Source organism: Glycine soja, chromosome 12 (assembly GCF_004193775.1).
Source record: "Glycine soja cultivar W05 chromosome 12, ASM419377v2, whole genome shotgun sequence".
Lineage (NCBI taxonomy): Eukaryota > Viridiplantae > Streptophyta > Magnoliopsida > Fabales > Fabaceae > Glycine > Glycine soja.
This window is the reverse complement of record NC_041013.1, coordinates 14,593,885-14,601,050: the sequence shown is the minus strand read 5'-3', so window position 1 is coordinate 14,601,050 and position 7,166 is coordinate 14,593,885.

Genomic DNA, 7,166 nt, shown 5'->3' with positions numbered 1-7,166 from the left:
TACATACCTATGATGTTAAATGTGTGATAATTATGAGGTTTTGCATGTGAATTATAAGTCACATTAAAAGATGGGCTTGTTATTTGATATGTTTTTATTATCCATGTTTGAACATTACAACAAAGATATCACTAGCAATTAATACCATTGTCTAAAGACTTGATGTTAATGGTGCACTAGATATCTTGAGATGGGATATATCATTATTTAAATGCATTGATGACTGTTATGTGAGCTTATTGTATTATTTGTTTTGATCTTTTCAGTTGTTCTTCTATATCTGCTGATCTGAATTCGGTTCTGATTCTTAATGGTATAAATTTTAAGGACCGGAAAGAGAACATGCAAATTGTTCTTGGTTGCATGGATCTAGACCTTGCATTAAGGATTGAGAAACCCCCTTCTCTTATGGATTCCAGTACCTCTGAAAAGAGGAAACTTCATGAGAAGTGAGATCACTCAAATTGCATAAGTCTTATGATCATTAAGCATGGCATTCCTGATGCCTCTAGGGGTACTGTTTCAGATTATGTAACTAGTGCCAAAGAATTCCTTGCTGAAATTGAAAAGCGCTTTGCAAAAAGCGATAAGGCGAAAACAAGTACTCTTCTTTAGAACTTAATTTCCATGAAGTATCAAGCCAAAGGAAATGTCAGGGAATACATTATGTGAATATCAAATATTGCTTCAAAATTAAGGGTAGTAAAGCTTGAGCTACCAGAAGACTTGCTTATTCATTTAGTGCTAATTTCTCTACCTTCATAGTTTAGTCCGTTTAAGATCTCTGTCAGAAGGAGAAATGGTCTTTTAATGAGCTCATTTCATACTGTGTGCAAGAAGAAGAAAGGCTGAAGCAAGAAAGGACTGAAAGTGCTCATGTTTTGAGTACCTCCAAAGATAAGGGCAAAAGAAAAAGAAATGAGGAGCCCAAGAATGAAGTTGTGCTGCTAAGGGTCTAGCACAAAAGAAACAAAATCAAGGTGACAACTGTTTCTTTTGCAGTAGGCCTAAACATGTAAAGAAGAAATGTACCAAATATCATGCTTGTAGTGCAAAGAAAGGTATGTTTCTTACTTTGATCTGTTATGAGGTCAATTGAGCTTTAGTACCTAGAAACACTTGGTTGTTAGATTCTGGTGCCACTACTAACATCAGTGTTTCAATGCAGGGTTGCCTAAGCTACTAGAAGCCAATTGATTCTGGAAGAGATGGATCTATGTTGGAGATGGTAAATCGGTGGAGGTGGAAGCTATAGGGCATTTTAGATTATTATTATGTACTGGTTTTTATTTGGATTTGAAAGACACTTTTGTTGTACCGTCATTTAGATGGAATTTGGTTTCAGTTTCTTATTTGGACAAATTGGGTTATTAGTGTTCATTTGAAAACAATGTGTTTAGGTTGTCTTTTAATTTAGATATTGTTGGAACTGGTTCACTCTTGGCTTATGATAATCTATATTTACTTGATACTGTAGCTTCCTATGGTAAATCCTTTGATGTGGAATTGCATGGTACTAAGCGTAGAATTGATAATACAAACTTCGGAGCATTATAGCGTAAGCACTTAGGTCACATTTCTAAGAACAGAATTGAATGACTTGTGTCAAATGAAATCTTGGATTCCATTGATTTCACAAGCTTTGATATTTATGTTGAATGCATTAAAGGTAAACAGATCAAAAGCAAGAAATTAAGTGCATATAGAGCTACAGATGTCTTGGAATTGATACATACGGACATTTGTGGGCCATTTCATACACCTTCATGGAATGGTCAACAATATTTTATATCATTCATAGACGATTACTCCATATATGCATACTTGTTTCTTATACATGAAAAGTCACAATCTCTAGATGTGTTCAAAACATTTAAAGTTGAAGTTGAAAATCAACTCAACAAAAGAATCATGAGTGTTAGATCTGACCGTGGTGGTGAATACTATGGCAGATATGACGGTTCAGGAGAACAATGTCCGAGGTCTTTTGCCAGGTACCTAGAGGAATGTTGAATCGTCCCACAATACACCATGTCGGGGTCACCTAGCATGAATGGTGTAGCTGAAAGACGAAACAAAACTCTTAAGGATATGGTAAGAAGCATGATTTGTCATTCTAACTTACCAGAGTCACTCTGGGGAAAGACACTAAAGACTACAACTTACATTTTAAATAAAGTGCCAACCAAGGCAGTTGTTGAAACACCTTATGAGCTTTGGGTTGGGCACAAGCGTAGTCTGAAACATTTTCATGTATAGGGGTGTCCAGCTAAGGCAAGGCCTTATAAGCCAAATGAAAGGAAATTGGACTTCCGAACAGTGAGCAACTACTTTATTGGTTATTCTGAAAGATCCAGGAGCTATAAATTTTATGATCCCAAATTAAAAACAATTTTTGAGACAAAAACTGCCACATTCTTTGAGGATATTGAGTTTGGGGGGAAGAATAAAGTTAGAGACTTTGTCTTAGAGGAAGAATCAGTAACGATTCCATAATCGATTTGTACAATTGCTTTTGATAAAGCAAATTCGGAACCTCTACAAGATATTGTTATTGAATCTCCCACTCAAGATAATTTGGTCGTTCATGAAGAACAAACTCAAGATCCTCAAGAACCCATGCTTCATGAGCCAGTACTTTTGCAAAGATCTACAAGAGAAAGGAGAAGTGCTATTCCAGATGATTATGTGGTATATCTCCAAGAACATGAGAAAAATAATGGTATGATGGAAGATGACCCATTCAACTTCCATCAAGCCATGCAAGATTCCAACTCAGAAAAATGGATTGAAGCTATGAATGAGAAGTATAAGTCCATGCAAGACAATAAGGTTTGGGAACTTGTCCCATTACCAGAAGGTGTGAAACCCATTGGTTGCAAATGGATATTTTAGACCAAGCAGGATTCCAAAGGTAATGTGGAGAGGTATAAGGCTCGTCCTTTGGCGAAGGGCTATACCCAAAAGGAAGGGATTGACTTTAAATAGTCTTTCTCTCCAGTTTCATCCAAAAACTCTTTTAGGAAAATCATGGATCTTGTTGCACATTATGATTTAGAGTTTCATCAAATGGATGTCAAGACAACATTTCTCAATGGCAACATTGATAAGACAATTTATATGGTGCAACCAGAAAACTGTGTCAGGAGACCCAAAGAATATGGTTTGCAAACTGACAAAATCCATATACAGGCTAAAACATGCATCTTGTCAATGGTACCACAAATTTCATCAATTAATTCTCTCATTTGGTTTCGAGATGAATCTTGTTGATGATTATGTGTATCAAAAATTCAATGGGATCAAGTACATTTTCCTGGTCTTATATGTTGATGACATATTACTTGCCATTAATGATATAGGTATGTTGCACGAAACTTCGAAATGAAAGATCTTGTTGATGCCTCCTTTGTAAGGAATTTAGATACACCGAGATCGATCTTGGGGTATTCTAGGATTATCACAAAGGAGTTATACCAAAAAGGTACGTAAAAGGTTTGGCAAGCAGGAATGTAAATTCAAGGATACTTAGTTGCTAAGGGAGACAAGTTCAGTCTCAAACAGTGCCCAAAAGGAAATTTGGAAACTCAAGAAATGCAGAAGATTCCCTATGCATCAACTGTGGGGAGTTTGATGTATGCCCAAGTATGTACACGTCCGAATATAGCATACATAATTGGGGTATTAGGCAGATATTTAAGCAATCCAGGAATAGATCATTGGAAAGCAGCCAAAACGGTTATGAGGTATTTGAAGATAACAAAGTATTATATGCTCACATACAAGAGGTCAGATTAGTTGGAGATCATTGGGTATTCTGACTCAGATTTTTGCAGGATGCCTAGATAATTTGAGATCCACTTCAAGTTACATTTTCATGTTAGTTGTGGTGCGATTTCTTGGTGCAGTGCCAGGCAAACCCTTACTACTTTATCCACTATGGCGACAGAATTTGTGGAATGCTATGAGGCATCAAATCATGAATATGGCTGAGAAATTTTGTCATAAGGCTGAAAATTATGAAAGGAATTGAAAGACCACTTAAGTTATATTGTGACAATAAATCAACTGTATTGTATTCTAACAACAATAGGAGCTCGACCAAGTCAAAGCATATTGACATCAAGTTCCTAGTTGTTAAGGAAAGGGTACAGGGGACAAATTTCCATAGAACACTTAGGGACAAACTCCATGATAGCATATCCTCTTACTAAGGGACTTCCACCCAAGGTCTTTCATGAGCATGTTGCTCACATGGGTGTTTTACAGTTCGAGAAATCTTTGGTTTAGTGGGAGTTAGTCACTTTTATGTATGTTATGTTCTATGTTAGTTTTTATGTATGCATACTATCATACCCTAATTTTTTCCGGGGACTATCATTTGCTCAAGTTTTGATTCTTGCTAGCCGAATTGAGCTCCTTAACACCAATTGTCACGCAATCTGTAAGGTTTTTCGGTGTTTCGGAAGGAAATGAGCAAAATACCAAAAAGGATGGAAAAGGACACTTTTGGGGCATTTTTCAGCCCCTGGGCCCACTAGAAAGCTTAGGGCTGAAGTAAGCAGCTCACCTAGGCGAGAAAGGTTACTTCTGGAGGAAGCAAGGCGAGCTGCTGTGCAACCTCCACCCCTCATTTCCTATAAATAGGCATGAGGGGGCTGAAGGAAAGGGGTCCAGAGGTCCATCATTGAGAAAAAGAAGAGAAAAGAAGAAGGAATAAGAGAAAAAGAAGCTAAATCGCCACCGAATCGCGACTACGATCGATTTCTACATCGTTCTTCGGTAGTTCTTCGTTCGTTCTTCATTCTTCGTCCAATTAGTGTTTGCTTTTAAGAATTTGAACATGATTCATGAACCCCTAGGGGTCTTTTTTATTGTTTTGTGCATCTTCATCTCCTTCTCCTATCATCAGTAATCGCTTTTCTTTTGTAATGTAAGTTTTAACGATCGTTGGTGCCACAATTTATCTTTAAGGGATTGAAGGTTAATAAACAAAAAAAAAGCCAAAATAAAACCAACTCATAAACTTCTTCATTTCATCAAAAATCAAGAGATCGTTTCAAGGTCTAACGCCTTAACGATTCTCTTCGTTTTTCAAACTTGAGAAGATCGTTTCAAGGTTCAATACCTTAACGATTCTTTCCGCTTTTCAAACTTCATTTCAAGTTCCAATGCCTTAAATGGCATTTTTGTTTGCAACTAAAATCAATCTTTCAAAAAGATAAAAATCAATTTAACAAACAAACTTCCAGACTTTAAAGAACTACGCAGGTCTGATTTCCTCATCACACCTAAGGATACGTAGGAGCGAGGGCAATACCCTTGCCTACCCCAAAAAGAAAAAACATAAAAAGGAAAAAATAATAAACATAAAAAGGGAAAATACATAATTTTGAAGTCATGTTTTGCACACTCGATTAGAGGTTGTCGTCCCTTGTGACAGGAGCGTGGGGTGCTAATACCTTCCCCATGCGTAAATAACTCATGAACCCTCATTTTCAAAAATTGTAGACCTTCGTCTTTTTGGTTTTTCTAGCATTTTCCTCAAATAAACGTTGGTGGCGACTTCGCTCATTTTCTCCCTTGGAGACAAACGCTTTGGCCCATGATTTTAGCCTTTTCGCACCCCCGCCGAATGGTAGGTTGCGACACATACATTAACTTTTGGATATATTTGGTTATATATATATATATATGTGGTTTATTATTCAGTTATTACACTTTGTACATTAACGTTATTAAATGATCTCATTAAGGTAAAGTAGGACCAGTTGAAAATAGACGTGTACAGGCCACCTTCACATAATTTTCATGCTACACATTTCATGATGAGTCTATGTCATTTGATTCTGTTAGCATTAGTGATCATTGATGGGTTTAGTTGTGATTGATACAATGAAAACCGCTTTGGTTCTACGTGCGGATGTAATCAATGGACAAGATTTTTGGAAAATGCTCAAGGCATGTAATGGCAAATTTTGAGCTCATAAAGTCTAACACATTCATAAGGATTGTAAACATATATATATTTGTGACCAGTGAGAGATTGTTAGCAATTTTGGGTCATACATACATACATATATATATATATATATATATATATATATATATATATATATATATATATCACACATAATTGAATGAGTTATGGCCATTATTTTATTAGCCAAAATATTAAAGTGGTCTAATCAATATAAAATTATGGTTAAAGACATATATGTCATGAAAGGCTAATTGTTTAGATATCATTAGTAATATTATAATTTGATGAGGGGTCAAATTATAATTATCAAATTTGGGGTAACTGATGGTCATTACCTATACAAGAGGTTATGGTCCCTACTTGATGAGGGGTCAAATTATAATTATCACTCCATTATGGCTAATCCATATGTGTTTCCGCATTTTGTTTTCATCATGATGTTGAGTATGAGAACACAATGGGATTTTATTCATCGTTATGCAGTAATTTCTCTATACATGAATAAAAAACATGTGATTAGAATTGATGATTAACTATTAGAATCAAATTAGTTTAATTGATTGAATTCCCTACATATATAATTAGTTATCTCTGCTAGAAATCACACCTTTTACATCGGTCAAAAATGACAAATCGCTCTTTTTACATCGGTCAAAAATGACATTCAACATCAGCGGTCAACCGTTTTTGAGTATGATGTCGTTGAAAGTTAAAAGTTTCAACATCGGTCCTCAATTGACCGTTGTAGAAATACAATGTTTTCTACATCGGTGTTGTCCTGACCACCAATGTAGAAATTAGACCTTCTACATCGTTGTTGATGTCATAACCGTTGTTGAAATTAGACCTTCTACATCGGTACGGTCCTGACCACCGATGTAGAAATTAGAGCTTCTACATCAGTGTTGTAGTCGTAAACGATGTAAAAATGTGTGTTTTAACATCGTGCTTATGTCACAACCGATGTTAAATGTTAAATAACCTGCAATTAAAATGTAGGCTAATTAATAATCAAAATTTATATTTTCAATATTATCAATATTGATAATAATCAATAAATATTATTATGTAATATTAAAATCAGTATTTATAATTACAATATTATCAATATTGATAATATATAATCAATAAATATTATTATCTAATATTTAAATCAGTATTTATAATTATTGATTATGATATC